Raw genomic sequence first — 16,873 nt, 5'->3', positions numbered from 1 at the left:
ATCACCGGACGTCTCAAAGCGCTTTACAGTCAATGAAGAACAATGAAGCCTCAGTTTCACTTCTCCCAGCTCCTCAGCCTGTACAACAGAGAGACTTCTACTGCCCAACCAACTCTATTCCTCTATCTCCCAAATGGCCATCAATTTTGCTATTTAAATATAACTAATAATGTAAAATCAAAACATATAAAAGTGCATGCCATTGAAAGGGGACTGAACTACATCAGTGACCCTGGACCAATTATGCCCTGCCCACTAACCCTGCTTCACCTGAAGACTACACTTGTCTTAATTCCCAAATGTGCAACACCATGGAAGATGAACTAGTGTTTCTTTCAATATACTAAAGTAACTCCCTGAATAAATGCACCACCTATGGTGCTGAGTCATAGATACTTAGAAGGTCCAGGTTCAATCACTGATCTGTACCTCAGTTAACTGATCTCACTGGGGCAATGGTAGTTAACTCAACTGACTTCAACAAAAAGCATCAGTCATGGCTCAATGGTACATCTCTCACCTCCGAGCGAGAGAAAAAAGAAAGGCTTTCATTTCTATAGTGCCTCTCACCACCTCAGGACGCCCCAAAGCATTTTACAGCCAATGAAGTACTTTTGATGTGAAGTCAATTGAACATACCACCATTGCCCAGAGTGTAGTCACTGCTGTAATGTAGGAAACGCGGCAGCCAATTTGCACACAGCAAGCTCCCTCACTGTCTAGCGGTCCCAGAGGGTTGTGTTACCCATGAGTCCATGCCTTCAGGAGGAAAGCACTGAGAAAGGGAAAAAGCAACTCTAGCCCAACTCTGCCAAACCTGAAGTTCAAAGTGTGTTCAAAGTCCGAGCTCCTCATGGAGAAGCCTGTTCCCGACCATTCACAACTCCCCAAATAAATCTTTGAGGGAGTTTGGCTTTGGCCAGATTACACATTGCATCAAATTTACAGGCAAAATTATATAAAGCACCACCTTCTGTATAACCAGTTGTGTGACTGAAAATCTAGAGGCTCATTATAAATTCCACCAAGTTGGTATCATGCTGATTTTTTTCAGTCTAATTAAAGGCTAGTTTAAATGCCTCGACTGTCTACTGCTGTATTATACAATAGCATAAAAATAATTACAACTAGCTCTAAACATTACAAAACGTAAAGCACACGTGAATCCATACACCAAGCATTTTCATTCATCTTCTACCAAATAAAGAAACTTGCTCCAAATTATTCAACATATCAGCCCTTGCAGACACAAGTAGATGAAGCCTTCGCTGCTCTATTAAGGAGGTCACTGTACCTACAATAAACACGTGGGGCCCACAGAAGCTGTAGGCTGCCAGTCCGACATCGCCTCGATTTTACACTTGTTTATCCTGGTGTTCAAATCCCTCCAAACCTCTCCCAACCTTACAAGATCTCTGCACACCCCCAATTCTGGCCTCTTGCGCCAATCTCGCTCCATCATTAGCTGTCGGGGTCCCAAGCTCTGGAATTCCTTCCCTAAACCTCTCCGCATCTCTACCTCTCTCTTCTCCTTTAAGACGCTCCTTAAATCCTACCTCTTTGACCAAGCTTTTGGTCATCTGTCCTAATAACTCCCCATGTGGCTCGGTGTCTAATATTGTTTGATAACATTCCAGTGAAACTGCTCGAGACTTTATACTACTTTAAAGGCGCTATATAAAGGCAAACTATTGTTGCCTTCGCACCACACAAACGGATTCTCTTCTCTAGCGTTGGTAGTTTATGCAATGGCACAGTTGATGGTTTGTCTTGCCATAAAACTGACACTTTTGCAACTGAAGTCTGTGCATACATTCCTCCCACACCCCCACAAAGTTTGCGAAACTCATCAATTAGCTGTGGCAGGGTAAATTCTCCCATTTCCGTGCTCCCAATTGGGAGCCTCTCCCCAATGGGAGAGCAGATCAGAGACAAGGCCAGAACACTGCAGTGCTCATTCTCCGACCCACCCTCCCTTCAAGCAAGGATCGCCTCCGACCCATGCTCCCAATTAACTTCCCCGTTGCTACATTTATACAAATATCATTGAATACACAAAGACAGAGAAAGGATTGCTGCTGGCTCAGACATCTCGAGATTACTTAATACCCGTATCTTTAAGAATTCTGAAGGGCAGAATCATCTTGCTACGAGGAGCAGCATTAATGGAAATAGGAGGGTACATATTTAAATATGCAAATTAAGTTAATTAGAAAGCAGCTTTATGGTACAAGAGCCAAAGAAACAATCATTGGCATAATTTCTCCACATTTTTATTAGTAATTCATAAATTTAGACCTGGTTTCATTAATTTTACAGAGTGTAATTATGCTGTCAATGGTAAATGGATCAAACTGGGCTGACTCAATCCAATTCACATTTCTGAAAGTAAGGACTTGTATTTATATAGCGCCTTGAATGGCAGCAGGACATCCCAAAGCACTTCACAGCTAATGAAGTACTTTCTGAATGGTAGCCACTGTTGTAATTAAGGCACAGAGAGAGAAAGAGAGAGAGAGAGAGAGAGAACGAGAAAGAGAAAAAGAGCGGGAAAGAGAGAATGAGCGAGCGAGAAAGGGAGAGCGAGAGAGTGAGAGAAAGAGAGAGAGCGAGAAAGAGAGAGAGCGGGAAAGAGAGAGATAGAGAAAGCGATAAAGAGAAAGAAAATGAAAGAAAGAAAATGAAAGAGAAAGCGAAAAAAGAGAGAAAGCGAGAGAGAGAGAAAAAAAGAGAGAAGGGAAGAAGCTTGCTCACTTGGAATGAATGCCCCCTCCCCCGACAGAGCAGCATAGCGTTGCTCTAAAATTCTGCCCTCTCTTTCCCATCCCCTCCGCTCCCTCACCGCAGGGGCTATACATTGGAATCGGCGGAAATATTGCCGGCACTTAGCCCCTTTATGCTAATAATCTACTTTGGGATGGGTTCAGCAGATTGCGTAACCAGAATTTCCGGACTAACGTGCCTGGGTGTGTTTTTAGATCATTGGTACATTAGTGGTTATTCCGCTGAAGAAATATCAAGATACCGCTTGGCGAGCTGTGCCAGTTGGTATCTGTACATGGCTCGAACGTTCACCCCCCAGGCACTGGGGAGGGAGTGGAGCAAGTGTGTTAATAATTTTCATAATTCAAAAGCAGATCCTTCCTCATTCCCCAAGCATTCCTTTGCAAGCTTTAGAAATCACAGCACAAGGCAGTGAGAACACTGAAATGTAAGCAGGAAATGAAAAAAAAAGCAGTCCCAGGTCACAGCAGGCCAGGCAGACAATGGAGGGATAGGCTGTGTTAAATAGTGCAGCAAAGTAATGGGGCAACTGAGGTGTGGCAAGCTTTGGCCGGATGGGACATTTTTTAGGCCTCAGTCAAATTGGCCTTTGGACATAGCGAATCGGTATCCTGTTTTACACTCGTTTGACCAACTATAGGGCCACCTTTATGGGGTCATGCTCCTGACAGGAGCTTTACCCACTGGGAGCACACGGCAGGGAATTGTGGGGAGTGCGATAGTGACTTCCCGATTAGGCCTCCTGGCTTTGTGTCGGGACTGGGATTTTGTAAAATCAGCCTCCATTCATCTGTTTAAATTTCCAGTACCTTTTCAGTTGATGTCAACTACTGCTGTTTATGCCAAACAAAACATTTTTACTTTCATTTTAGCCTCATCTATTTTACCTCACATTTTAGTTTGGTTTCATAAGAAATGCAGTTTTTTCATTCAGGGCCAGGGGCCCAGGGGCAGCACGGGCCCAGCCCACACTGCGATATGTGTGCGCACTAGGTCCGTGCAGCAGAGCAGGTCTCCAGTCGTCTTGGTTAACCCTTGCCACTGGACCAAGACCTAGCTCTGTCAAGCCCGTGTGGTGGCTGGTGTGCAATGGCCACCCCACGTTAAAAAAATCCACCCACAGGCATCTTCCACCCTTCAGGATGTCGTTCGGGATCTGGAATATTAGGTCCTTTATTGTAACACCTGTGAACTTATCCTTTTTTGGCGTGGAAGCAAGTCATCCTCGTTTCGAGGGACTGCCTACGATGAGTTTTCACATCTAACTGTATTCCTCATCAATACAACACACAAATTACTGATGCCATTCATTTCAAGAGACATACATGATATCATAAGAATGTAAGAATTAGGAGCAGGAGGAGGCCATTTGACCCTCCAAGCCTGCTCTGCCATTCACTAAGATCATGGCTGATCTTCTACCTCAACTCCACTTTCCTGCACTGTCCCCAGGATGTAACTAGTAGAGTGGACAAGGGAGAACCAGTGGATGTGGTGTATTTGGACATTCAAAAGGCTTTTGACAAAGTCCCACACAAGAGATGGGTGTGCAAAATTAAAGCACATGGTATTGGGGGTACCATGGTACTGACATGGATAGAGAACTGGTTGGCAGACAGGAAGCAGAGAGTCGGGATAAACGGGTCCTTTTCAGAATGACAGGCAGTGACTAGTGGGGTGCCGCAGGGCTCAGTGCTGGGACCCCAACTATTTACAATATACATTAACGATTTTGATGAAGAAATTGAGTGTAATATCTCCAAGTTTGCAGATGACAATAAACTGGGTGGCGGTGTGAGCTGTGAGGAGGACGCTAAGAGGCTGCAGGGTGACTTGGACAGGTTAGGTGAGTGGGCAAATGCATGGCAGATGCAGTATAATGTGGATAAATGTGAGGTTATCCACTTTGGGGGCAAAAAACACGAAGGCAGAATATTATCTGAATGGCGGCAGATTAGGAAAACGGGAGGTGCAACGAGACCTGGGTGTCATGGTTCATCAGTCATTGAAAGTTGGCATACAGGGACAACAGGCGGTGAAGAAGGCAAATGGCATGTTGGCCTTCATAGCTAGGGGATTTGAGTATAGGAGCAGGGAGGTATTACTGCAGTTGTACAGGGCCTTGGTGAGGCCTCATCTGGAATATTGTGTTAAGTTTTGGCCTCCTAATCTGAGGAAGGACGTTCTTGCTATTGAGGGAGTGCAGCGAAGGTTCACCAGACTGATTCCCGGGCTGGCTGGACTGACATATGAGGAGAGACTGGATCGACTGGGCCTGTATTCACTGGAGTTTAGAAGGATGAGAGGGGATCTCATAGAAACATTTAAAATTCTGATGGGACTGGACAGGTTAGATGCGGGAAGAATGTTCCCGATGTTGGGGAAGTCCAGAACCAGGGGATACAGTCTAAGGATAAGGGGTAAGCCATTTAGGATTGAGATGAGGAGAAACTTCTTCACCCAGAGAGTGGTGAACCTGTGGAATTCCCTGCCGCAGAGAGTTGTTGATGCCGGTTCGTTGGATATATTCAAGAGGGAGTTAGATCTGGCCCTTACGGCTAAAGGGATCAAGGGGTATGGAGAGAAAGCAGGAAAGAGGTACTGAGGTGAATGATCAGCCATGATCTTATTGAATGGTGGTACAGGTTCGAAGGGCCAAATGGCCTACTCCTGCACCTATTTTCTATGTGTCTATGTTTCTAAGGCTAAACAAGTATATGAGGGAGACATGAATAGAGGGTTATGCTGATAAATTTAGATGAGGAAAGACAGCAGGAGGCTCGAGTGGAGCATAAACGCCGGCATGGACTGTTTTGGCCGAACGGCCTGTTTCTGTGCCGTATATCCTGTGTAACTCAATATGAGGGTTCAAACACCCCCGCCCCCCACACCCCCGCCCCCCCAGACAATCCCAGCGAGTGGAGTATGGAACTCAGTGTCTGATCCTGGGTTGAAGTCCAGCAGGACACTTGCATCTGCTTGGCTGACATAAAGCTGGTCATGGCCATGGATCGAGCGTTCAGATTGCAACCTGTCAGACTGTCAATCAGCCCAGCGGGTCCTTCCAAGGGGAGAGTGAGCAGGTACAATAACCACCATTACATTGTCATCAAAATCAGAAAAAAAAGGTTCAAATACTTCAAAAATACAGCTGATTTATTGGCAGGTATATAATTGAGTTATTTCGGGTGAGGCAGAAGGACCAGCACTAATCAGCCTGTAGACTCTGGCGGAATTGTTAACTGGGGATGGAGCCAAAGGCAAGATTTTGCTGGAAGTCAATTATACAGGACTGTTTGTGCCAAGCTCTCCTAATCATGTAATTCGACAGAAACACTTCAGTACATAGCCTCAGAAAAAAACAACTGTGCGTGCGAGGGCTCAACCATATGCAGCTGTTTTTACGATGGTGCAGACTGCGACTGATTCAGACCATTTTTATCTTATCAAGCGGCCAGGGAAGGCCAGTAATGTCTCGTGAATTGTTTTTAATTCATTCACGGGATGTGGACGTCGCTGGCAAGCCCAGCATTTATTGCCCATCACTAATTGCCTTCGAGAAGATGGTGGTGGTGAGCCGCCTTCTTGAACTGATGCAGTCCGTGTGGTGAAGGTGCTCCCACAGTGCTGTTAGGGAGGGAGTTCCAGGATTTTGACCTAGCGACGATGAAGGAACGGCCGATATATTTCCATGTCAGGATGGTGTGTAACTTGGGAGGGGAACGTGGAGGTGGGGATGTTCCCATGCGCCTGCTGCCCTTGTCCTTCAAGGTGGTAGAGGTTGCGAGTTGCAGAGGTGCTGCCGAAGAAGCCTTGGCGAGTTGTTTTATTGGCTGCAAAAATCTGTACAGGCGCCTTTCACAACCACCGGATGTCTCAAAGCACTTTACAGCCAATAAAGTAATTTGGGAGTGTAGACACTGTTGTAATGTGGGGAAGCGAGATGTTTGTTTTCACAGTACGTCAAGCCTAGGTAACTAAATGACTCGGAGGTACCAACGCACTTGGGGTTTATTTATAGCACACAGGTCAACTTCCTGTGGCATTGCACATGGATAGTCAAGACCAAGTGCAGTCTTCAATTGAAGCAGAGGTATAGAGCACCAGATTATTGGACCAGGTGTACAGGCGTTATCTAAACCCCATTTCAAAGACCTACATTCTGTTATTACATAGAATGTACAGCACAGAAATAATCCATTCGGCCCAGCTGGTCTAAGCCAGTGTTTATACTCCACACGAGCCTCCTCCCACCCTACTTCATCTAACATTAATCAGCATATCCTTCTATCCCATTCTCCCTCATGTGCTTATCCAGCTTCCTCGTAAATGCATCTATGCTAATCTCCTCAGCCACTCCATGCGGTAGCGAGTTCCGCCTTCTCACCACCCTGTGCTTCCCGTATTGGACTGTTCAGCCACCTAAGAACTCATGCTAAGAGTGGAAGCAAGTCTTCCTCGATCCCGAGGGACTGCCCATGATGATGACTCTCAGGGTAAAGAAGTTTCTCCTGAATTCTTTATTGAACTTTAGTAACTATCTTATAGTTATTTTTTTTTTTAATTCGTAGCCAATCGCTCCAATTCTTTGTCAAATCACAAACGCCAGAGGTCACCTTGGGCCCATTCAAGGATCACTCTGCGCCAATGCTCTTAGCCAAAAGGCCTAGAGCCACTTCACCGTTCCTGGAAGTACTGCAATACCAGGTTCGTGCCGTGGAGGTGGATGGGTCAGGTCCCCCACACACCTCCTATTTCCAAAAAAGCATAGGAGAACCACCTTCCTGATCCAGGGAGAACCACCTTGGGGTTATGGTGGTTACTCCCCTGTCAGGTCAGTTACGCATGATCTTAGCCAAAAGGCCGAGAAGCGCTATCTTATAGTTATGGCCTCTAGTTTTGGACTCTCTAACAACTGGAAACATCTTCTCTCGGTCTACCCGATCAAACCCCATCATAAATGTTCACGCCCTCTTATTAGGCTGCCTCTCAGCCTTCGCTTTTCTAGAGAAAAGAGCCCCAGCCTGTTCAGTCTTTCAGTTATTATTTTTTATAATATTTTGAATGTAGATTATTCATAGTTAAACAGCAAAACTTACGGCAATTTGAGAAACAGAAAAGTAAGGTTGGTTGGAGCTCCGCAGGAGTTTCTCCCACAGTGCAGGCTGGGAGATTCACACAGAGGCGCTTGTGGGTAATAAATGCTGGCCTTGCCAGCGACGCCCACATCCCAACAACAAATTTTTTAAAACTACAGCACCACTGCTGGTGGGAGGATGTAACTACAACGTGACACTTTTACATAGGCAGTTTCCATGACAAATGTGGACATGGGAATGTATAAAGGAAAAGGTTGACTTGAAAGTGTGATGAAAATGACAACAGGAAGTAAGGATTTGTAGACAGGAAGTGCATGTAGATGTAAGATTTTTGAATATATTCGATAGATAGCTTCCAAACGCTCAATGCTTCACTCCTTGCCCATTAAAAGTTAAATGGTTTGCAAAGTCAAGTAGCAGCAGCCACATTCTCAACGCATTGAAAAGAACACTGGCTAAAAGTAACCGACTGTGCACGTTTTAGACTCGGTTTGACTCCGCACTGGATATTATCGATTCCACGTGGTATCAAACCCTATGCGATGAGAGACTGGGACTGTCTCTTCGGGCCACTCCAATCTGATATCAGGTCAGGATCTCACTCCGGAGTTATACTGTCACTCTCACGTTGCTGTGAAGTGGAGACCACCCCAGAGGGGTGCTGAAGTTGCAGTGTAAATGTAGCTTCAGTTACAAACTCTTTTGTTGATGGGGATCAGAGAGGCTCCATTACAGGGAGCAGCTTCCCGTGACCGCAACAAGAAAGGCATTGCGTAAAATTCAACTCACTGTCCGGCCTTCACTTCAAGGCTTGAAGCGGAAAACCGTGAGTTATTGGTGTTATTTCTACCCAGCACGATGGCAATTTAAAGCAATAATCAAACACATTACAAAGTGACAGTATAAGAATCCTTCGAGCAGAGAAGCTTAAAAGGGAGATTTAATAGAGGTGTTTGAAATTACATGGGATTTTGATAGTAGAATGGATAAGAATACAAGAACTAGGAGCAGGAGTCGGCCATACGGCCCCTCGAGCCTGCTCCGCCATTCAATAAGATCATGGCTGATCATCGAACTTAACTCCACTTTTCCGCCCGATCTCCACATCCCTGATTCCCCTCGACTCCAAAAATCTATTGATCTTGGCTTTGAAAATATTCAACAACTGGGGCAGAGAATTCCAAAGATCAGGAGAAACTGTTTCCGGTGGTAAGAGAGTCGGGAACTAAAGGGCACAAATTTGTTAGCAGGAACATCGCTCCCAATCGCTCTGTGGGAGCCCTAGTTACATATGTTAATGAAGTTCCCCGCCTCTCTTGGCGGAACACTCGGACGCCACGAAACACGCCGGCGTAAAAATGGTAACGGGCGCAGGTTGGGGTCGCGTTCCCTGTTTTTTTCATTTTTAAAGCCCCCCCCCCCCCCCATTCCCCGGCGATTGTGGGTGATGGGGGTGTTAATATCAAGGCCTGTGACTCGTAAAGGGAGCTACACTGATAGAAATCAAGAAAGAACCCTGCTATCCAGGAATCCATGTGTGAGTCTGGACATCGAGTGTTGGCAGGCTAATCAGTCATGGGCGCATGGCAGTCAAGTTCATCCTTACCCCAAGATATGGACACCTCACTGAAATGGGAATACTGGCCGTCTTCCCTCCTCCTAATCCACGGGCGCTGGACCCAACTGCAGCTCCCCGCCTACTGTCGCAGATGAGATTAGCTAGCCTGGCACCGACCAGGGAATCAAACCTGGGATCTTTCTAGTCACAATGTCTTCAGTAGTTACCAGAAAAATTCACTGAGCCATCACTGTGTCAGCTGTGGCTCAGTGGGCAGCACTCTCGCCCCGAGTCAGAAGGTTGTGGGTTCAAGTCCCACTCAAGAGACTTGAGCACAAAAATTGAGGGAGTGCTGCACTGGCAGATGAGATGTCAAACTGAGGCCCTGTCTGCTCTCTCAGAACGTAAAAGATCCCACGACACTATTTTGAAGAGCAGGGAAGTTATCCCTGGTGTCCTGGCCAATATATGGCCTCAATCAACATCACTGAAACAGGTTATTTGGTCATTATCGCATTGCTATCTGTGGGAGCTTGCTGTGTGCAATTGACTGCCACATTTCCTACATTACAACAGTGACAGTACTTCATTGGCTGTAAAGCGCTTGAGGTCGTGAAAGGCGCTATATAACCATAAGCCTTTCCTCAGGGAGCTGTGACTGGTAAGGTTGTTTTATTTCTTATAACGCTATTATCATAATAAAACTTTAACAAGTATAAATAATATCTAGAAGTCAGTCAATAGGTTTGTAAATGCTCCAGAAGAGGCAAGAGCCCAGGGGCAGTACGGCCCAGCCCACACTGTGATATGTGTGCGCACTGGGTCCGTGCAGCAGAGCTGGTCTCCAATCGTCTTGGGTAATCCTTGCCACTGGACCAAGACCTAGCTCTGTCAAGCCCGTGTGGTGGCTGGTGTGCAACGGCCACCCCACGTTAAAAAAATCCACACACTGGCATCTTCCACCCTTCAACATGTAGTTCGGGATCTGGAATATTAGGTCCTTCATTGAAACACTTGTGAACTTTTTGACATGGAAGCAAGTCATCCTCGACTCGAGGGACTGCCTATGATGATGAAATGTTGGAGAAAGTAAAGTACTATCATACAATATCAGGGCACATTGAAAACACGAGGGGAAACTTCACTCAAATGTTGGTTTTCCTTTTTGGTGAAGGCATTTTTAATTTAACATTCACAGCAGCACAGGGAGGTAGGATTAGGCCCCGTCCCCACACACAGCCAATGTCGCTGTCAGCAAAGATCAAGGATTTAATCTAAAACAAACAAAAGATAAGCTGGCAATAAAAAGTCCAGGAAACTCAATAAAGCCGCTGAAACCTTGAACTCCCATTCAACATATCTCGATAAAAACAGGAAGAATTTTCCGTTGTGCAACTGAATGAGGGCGACACTCTGCCACTGTCACCACAGAGCTGGGCGAGGCTAGAATCCTCCTAAACCGTCTTCTCCCTCTGGTTGAGGAACTCCTCCCAGAGTCACAATGCGGATTCCGTCCACTAAGGGGTACAACGGACATGATCTTCACCACACGACAACTACAAGAGAAATGCAGGGAACAGCATCAGCCCTTGTCCATGGCCTTCTTTGACCTCACAAAGGCCTTTGACACTGTCATCCGTGAGGGGCCATGGGCGTACTCCTCCATTTCGGCTGCCTCCAAAAGTTTGTCACCATCCTCCGCCTGCTCCACGACGACATGCCGGCTGTGATCCTTACCAACGGCTCCACCACAGACCCAATCCACGTCCGGACCGGGGTCAAGCAGGGCTGCGTCATCTCGCCAACCGTCTTCTCAATCTTCCTCGCTGCAATGCTCCATCTCACTCTCAAGAAGCTCCCCACTGGAGTGAAATTAAACTATAGAACCAGTGGGAACCTGTTCAACCTTCGTCGCCTCCAAGCTAGATCCAAGGTCGTCCCATCCTCTGTCATCGAACTGCAGTGCCTGACTGACGCTTGCGTCGGCACACATTCAGAGGCTGAACTTCAAGCCATCGTCAACATCTTCACCGAGGTGTACATAAGCATAGGCCTTACACTAAACATCCGTAAGATGAGGGTCCTCCACCAAGCCTGACTCCACCACACAGCACTGCCCCTGGTCATCAAAATCAACAGCGCGACCTTGGACAACGTGGACTATTCTCCATACCTCAGGAGCGTACTATCAGCAAGTGCAGACATTGACGACGAGGTCCAACCAATGTGCCAGTGCAGCCTTCGGTCACCTGAAGAAGAGAGTGTTTGAAGACTAGGACCTCAAATCTGGCACCAAGCTCATGGTCTACAGGGCTGTAGTGATACCCGCCCTCCTATATGATTCAGAGACGTGGACCATGTACAGTAGACACCTCAAAGCGCTGGAGAAATATCACCAGCGCTGCCTCCGCAAGATCCTGCAAATCCCCTGGGAGGATAGATGCACCAACATCAGTGTTCTCGATCAGGCCAACATCCCCAGCATCAAAGCACTGACCACACTTGACCAGCTCCATTGGGCAGGCCACATCGTCTGCATGCCCGACACAAGACTCCCAAAGTAAGCACTCTACTCGGAACTCCTACACGGCAAGCGAGCCCCAGGTGGGCAGAGGAAACGTTTCAAGGACACCCTCAAAGCCTCCTGGATAAAATGCAACATCCCCACAGGCACCTGAGAATCCCTGGCCCAAGACCGCCCAAAGTGGAGGAAGAGCATCCGGGAGGGCGCTGAGCACCTGGAGTCTCGTCGCCGAGAGCATGCAGAAACCAAGCGCAGACAGCAGAAGGAGTGTGCGGCAAACCAGCCCCACCCACCCTTTCATCCGGCGGCTGTCTGTCCCACCTGTGACAGAGACTGTAATTCCCGTATTGGACTGTACAGCCACCTGAGAACTCACTTTTAGAGTGGAAGCAAGTCTTCCTCGATATTGAGGGACTGCCTGATGATGATGATGGGCGAGGCTTGACGGTGGGTCAGGCAGGCCCGCTGCGAGTAATGGGAGCATCACGACAAACAGGATAGATAGTGGGAAGTCGATACCCAGCACAGAACAGGCAACCCACCCCCCCACCCCCGGGAGGGTTAGGGAATCTGAGTGCGCTGCCTACGACTAAGCCAGTGGAAATGTAACTAACCATGGCTAGGGAGAGCAGAAAGATAGATCACTGAACAGCTACTGTAATGTGTGCACCTGTGAAACATAGAAACACACAGAAAATAGGTGCAGGAGTAGGTCATTCGGCCCTTCGAGCCTCCACCACCATTCAATAAGATTATAGCTGGTCATTCACCTCAGTATCCCTTTCCTGCTTTCTCTCCATACCCCTTGATCCCTTTAGCCGTAAGGGCCACATCTAACTCCCTCTTGCATATATCCAATGAACTGGCCTCAACAACTCTCTGCAGTACAGAATTGCACAGGCTAACAACTCTCTGAGTAAAGAAGTCGCTCCTCATCTCGGTCTGAAATGGCTTACCCCTCATCCTTAGACTGTATCCCCTGGTTCTGGGCTTCCCCAACATCGGGAACATTCAGCCCGCATCTAACCTGTCCAGTCCCATCAGAATTTTATATGTTTCTGACAGATCCCCTCTCATCCTTCTAAACTCCAGTGAATACAGGCCCAGTTGATCCAGTCTCTCCTCATATGTCAGTCCTGCCATCCCGGGAATCAGTCTGGTGAACCTTCGCTGCACTCCCTCAATAGCAAGAACGTCCTTCCTCAGATTAGGAGACCAAAACTGAACACAATATTCCAGATGAGGCCTCACCAAGGCCCTGTACAACTGCAGTAAGAGCTCCCTGCTCCTATACTCAAATCCCCTAGCTATGAAGGCCAGCATACCATTTGCCTTCTTCACCGCCTGCTGTACCTGCATGCCAACTTTAAATGACTGATGTACCATGACACCCAGGTCTCGTTGCACCTCCCCTTTTCCTAATCTGCCATCATTCAGATAATAATGATACTGAAGGGGTTGACTGTGGATGGGCAATGGCAGACATTTAGAGACCGCATGGATGAACTACAACAATTGTACATTCCTGTCTGTCGTAAAAATAAAAAAGGGAAGGTGGCTCAACCGTGGCAATCAAGGGAAATCAGGGATAGCATTAAAGCCAAGGAAGTGGCATACAAATTGGCCAGAAATAGCAGCGAACCCGGGGACTGGGAGAAATTTAGAACTCAGCAGAGGAGGACAAAGGGTTTGATTAGGGCAGGGAAAATGGAGTACGAGAAGAAGCTTGCAGGGAACATTAAGACGGATTGCAAAAGTTTCCATAGATATGTAAAGAGAAAAAGGTTAGTAAAGACAAACGTAGGTCCCCTGCAGTCAGAATCAGGGGAAGTCATAACGGGGAACAAAGAAATGGCGGACCAATTGAACAAGTACTTTGGTTCGGTATTCACTGAGGAGGACACAAACAACCTTCCGAATATAAAAGGGGTCGGAGGGTCTAGTAAGAAGGAGGAACTGAGGGAAATCCTTATTATCGGGAAATTGTGTTGGGGAAATTGATGGGATTGAAGGCCGATAAATCCCCAGGGCCTGATGGACTGCATCCCAGAGTACTTAAGGAGGTGGCCTTGGAAATAGTGGATGCATTGACAGTCATTTTCCAACATTCCATTGACTCTGGATCAGTTCCTATGGAGTGGAGGGTAGCCAATGTAACCCCACTTTTTAAAAAAGGAGGGAGAGAGAAAACAGGGAATTATAGACCGGTCAGCCTGACATCGGTAGTGGGTAAAATGATGGAATCAATTATTAAGGATGTCATAGCAGTGCATTTGGAAAGAGGTAATATGATAGGTCCAAGTCAGCATGGATTTGTGAAAGGGAAATCATGCTTGACAAATCTTCTGGAATTTTTTGAGGATGTTTCCAGTAGAGTGGACAAGGGAGAACCAGTTGATGTGGTATATTTGGACTTTCAGAAGGCTTTCGACAAGGTCCCACACAAGAGATTAATGTGCAAAGTTAAAGCACATGGGATTGGGGGTAGTGTGCTGACATGGATTGAGAACTGGTTGTCAGACAGGAAGCAAAGAGTAGGAGTAAATGGGTACTTTTCAGAATGGCAGGCAGTGACTAGTGGGGTACCGCAAGGTTCTGTGCTGGGGTCCCAGCTGTTTACACTGTACATTAATGATTTAGACGAGGGGATTAAATGTAGTATCTCCAAATTTGCGGATGACACTAAGTTGGGTGGCAGTGTGAGCTGCAAGGAGGATTCTATGAGGCTGCAGAGCGACTTGGATAGGTTAGGTGAGTGGGCAAATGCATGGCAGATGAAGTATAATGTGGATAAATGTGAGGTTATCCACTTTGGTGGTAAAAACAGAGAGACAGACTATTATCTGAATGGTGACAGATTAGGAAAAGGGGAGGTGCAAAGAGACCTGGGTGTCATGGTACATCAGTCATTGAAGGTTGGCATGCAGGTACAGCAGGCGGTTAAGAAAGCAAATGGCATGTTGGCCTTCATAGAGAGGGGATTTGAGTACAGGGGCAGGGAGGTGTTGCTACAATTGTACAGGGCCTTGGTGAGGCCACACCTGGAGTATTGTGTACAGTTTTGGTCTCCTAACCTCAGGAAGGACATTCTTGCTATTGAGGGAGTGCAGCGAAGGTTCACCAGACTGATTCCCGGGATGGCGGGACTGACCTATCAAGAAAGATTGGATCAACTGGGCTTGTATTCACTGGAGTTCAGAAGAATGAGAGGGGACCTCATAGAAACGTTTAAAATTCTGACGGGGTTAGACAGGTTAGATGCAGGGAGAATGTTCCCAATGTTGGGGAAGTCCAGAACCAGGGGTCACAGTCTAAGGATAAGGGGGAAGCCATTTAGGACCGAGATGAGGAGGAATTTCTTCACCCAGAGAGTGGTGAACCTGTGGAATTCTCTACCACAGAAAGTTGTTGAGGCCAATTCACTAAATATATTCAAAAAGGAGTTAGATGAAGTCCTTACTACTCGGGGAATCAAGGGGTATGGTGAGAAAGCAGGAATGGGGTACTGAAGTTGCATGTTCAGCCATGAACTCATTGAATGGCGGTGCAGGCTAGAAGGGCCGAATGGCCTACTCCTGCACCTATTTTCTATGTTTCTATGTTTCTATTCTGTCTTCGTGTTTTTGCCACCAAAGTGGATAACCTCTAATTTATCCACATTATACTGCATCTGCCATGCATTTGCCCACTCACCTAACCTGTCCAAGTCACCCTGCAGCCTCTTAGCATCCTCCTCACAGCTCACACCGCCACCCAGTTTAGTGTCATCTGCAAACTTGGGAGATATTACACTCAATTCCTTCATCTAAATCATTAATGTATATTGTAAATAGCTGGGGTCCCATGACTGAACCCCGAGGGACCCCACTAGTCACTGCCTGCCATTCTGACTCTCTGCTTCCTGTTTGCCAACCAGTTCTCTATCCACGTCAGTACATTACCCCCAATACCATGTGCTTTAACTTTGCACACCAATCTCTTGTGTGGGGCCTTGTCAAAAGCCTTTTGAATGTCCAAATACATCACATCCACTGGTTCTCCCTTGTTCACTCTACCAGTTACATCCTCAAAAAATTCTAGAAGATTTGTCAAGCATGATTTTCCCTTCATAAATCCATGCTGACTTGGACCGATCCTATCACTGCTTTCCAAATGCGCTGCTATTTCATCTTTAATAATTGATTCCAACATTTTCCCCACTACTGATGTCAGGCTAACCAGTCTATAATTACCTGTTTTCTCTCTCCCTCCTTTTTTAAAAAGTGGCGTTACATTAGCTACCCTCCAGTACATAGGAACTAATCCAGAATCGATCGACTATTGGAAAATGATCACCAATGCATCCACTATTTCTAGGGCCACTTCCTTATGTACTCTGGGATGCAGACTATCAAGACCTGAGGATTTATCGGCCTTTAATCCCATCAATTTGCCTTACATAATTTCCCGCCTAATAAGGATTTCCTTCAGTTCCTCCTTCTCACTAAACCCACTGTCCCCTAGTATTTCCGGAAGGTTATTTGTGTCTTCCTTCGTGAAGACAGAACCAAAGTATTTGTTCAACTGGTCTGCCAGTTCTTTGTTCCCCATTATAAATTCACCTGAATCCGACTGCAAGGGATCTACGTTTGTCTTCACTAATCTTTTTCTCTTCACATATGTATAGAAGCTTTTGCAGTCAGTTTTTACGTCCCAGCAAGCTTCCTCTCATACTCTATTTTCCCCCTCCTAATTAAACCCTTTGTCCTCCTCTGCTTTATTCTAAATTGCTCACAGTCCTCAGGTTTGCTGCTTTTTCTGGCCAATTTATATGCCTCTTCCTTGGATTTAACACTATCCTCAATTTCCCTTGTTAGCCACGGTTGAGCCACCTTCCCCGTTTTATTTTTACTCCAGACAGGGATGTAC

At 46.5% G+C, this 16,873-nt stretch overlaps 1 protein-coding gene and 1 pseudogene across 4 annotated transcripts in view; both read right to left on the bottom strand.

Moving 5' to 3' along the window:
* LOC139227514 (multiple C2 and transmembrane domain-containing protein 2-like) overlaps positions 1-16,873 on the bottom strand; it is a 496,997-nt gene that overhangs the window by 410,134 nt on the left and 69,990 nt on the right. The window lies entirely within an intron of this gene.
* LOC139228456 (U2 spliceosomal RNA) lies at positions 7,455-7,659 on the bottom strand (annotated as a pseudogene).

This window comes from Pristiophorus japonicus, chromosome 17 (genome assembly GCF_044704955.1).
Source record: "Pristiophorus japonicus isolate sPriJap1 chromosome 17, sPriJap1.hap1, whole genome shotgun sequence".
Classification (NCBI taxonomy): Eukaryota; Metazoa; Chordata; class Chondrichthyes; family Pristiophoridae; genus Pristiophorus; species Pristiophorus japonicus.
This window is presented reverse-complemented; position numbering and strand designations above follow the sequence as displayed.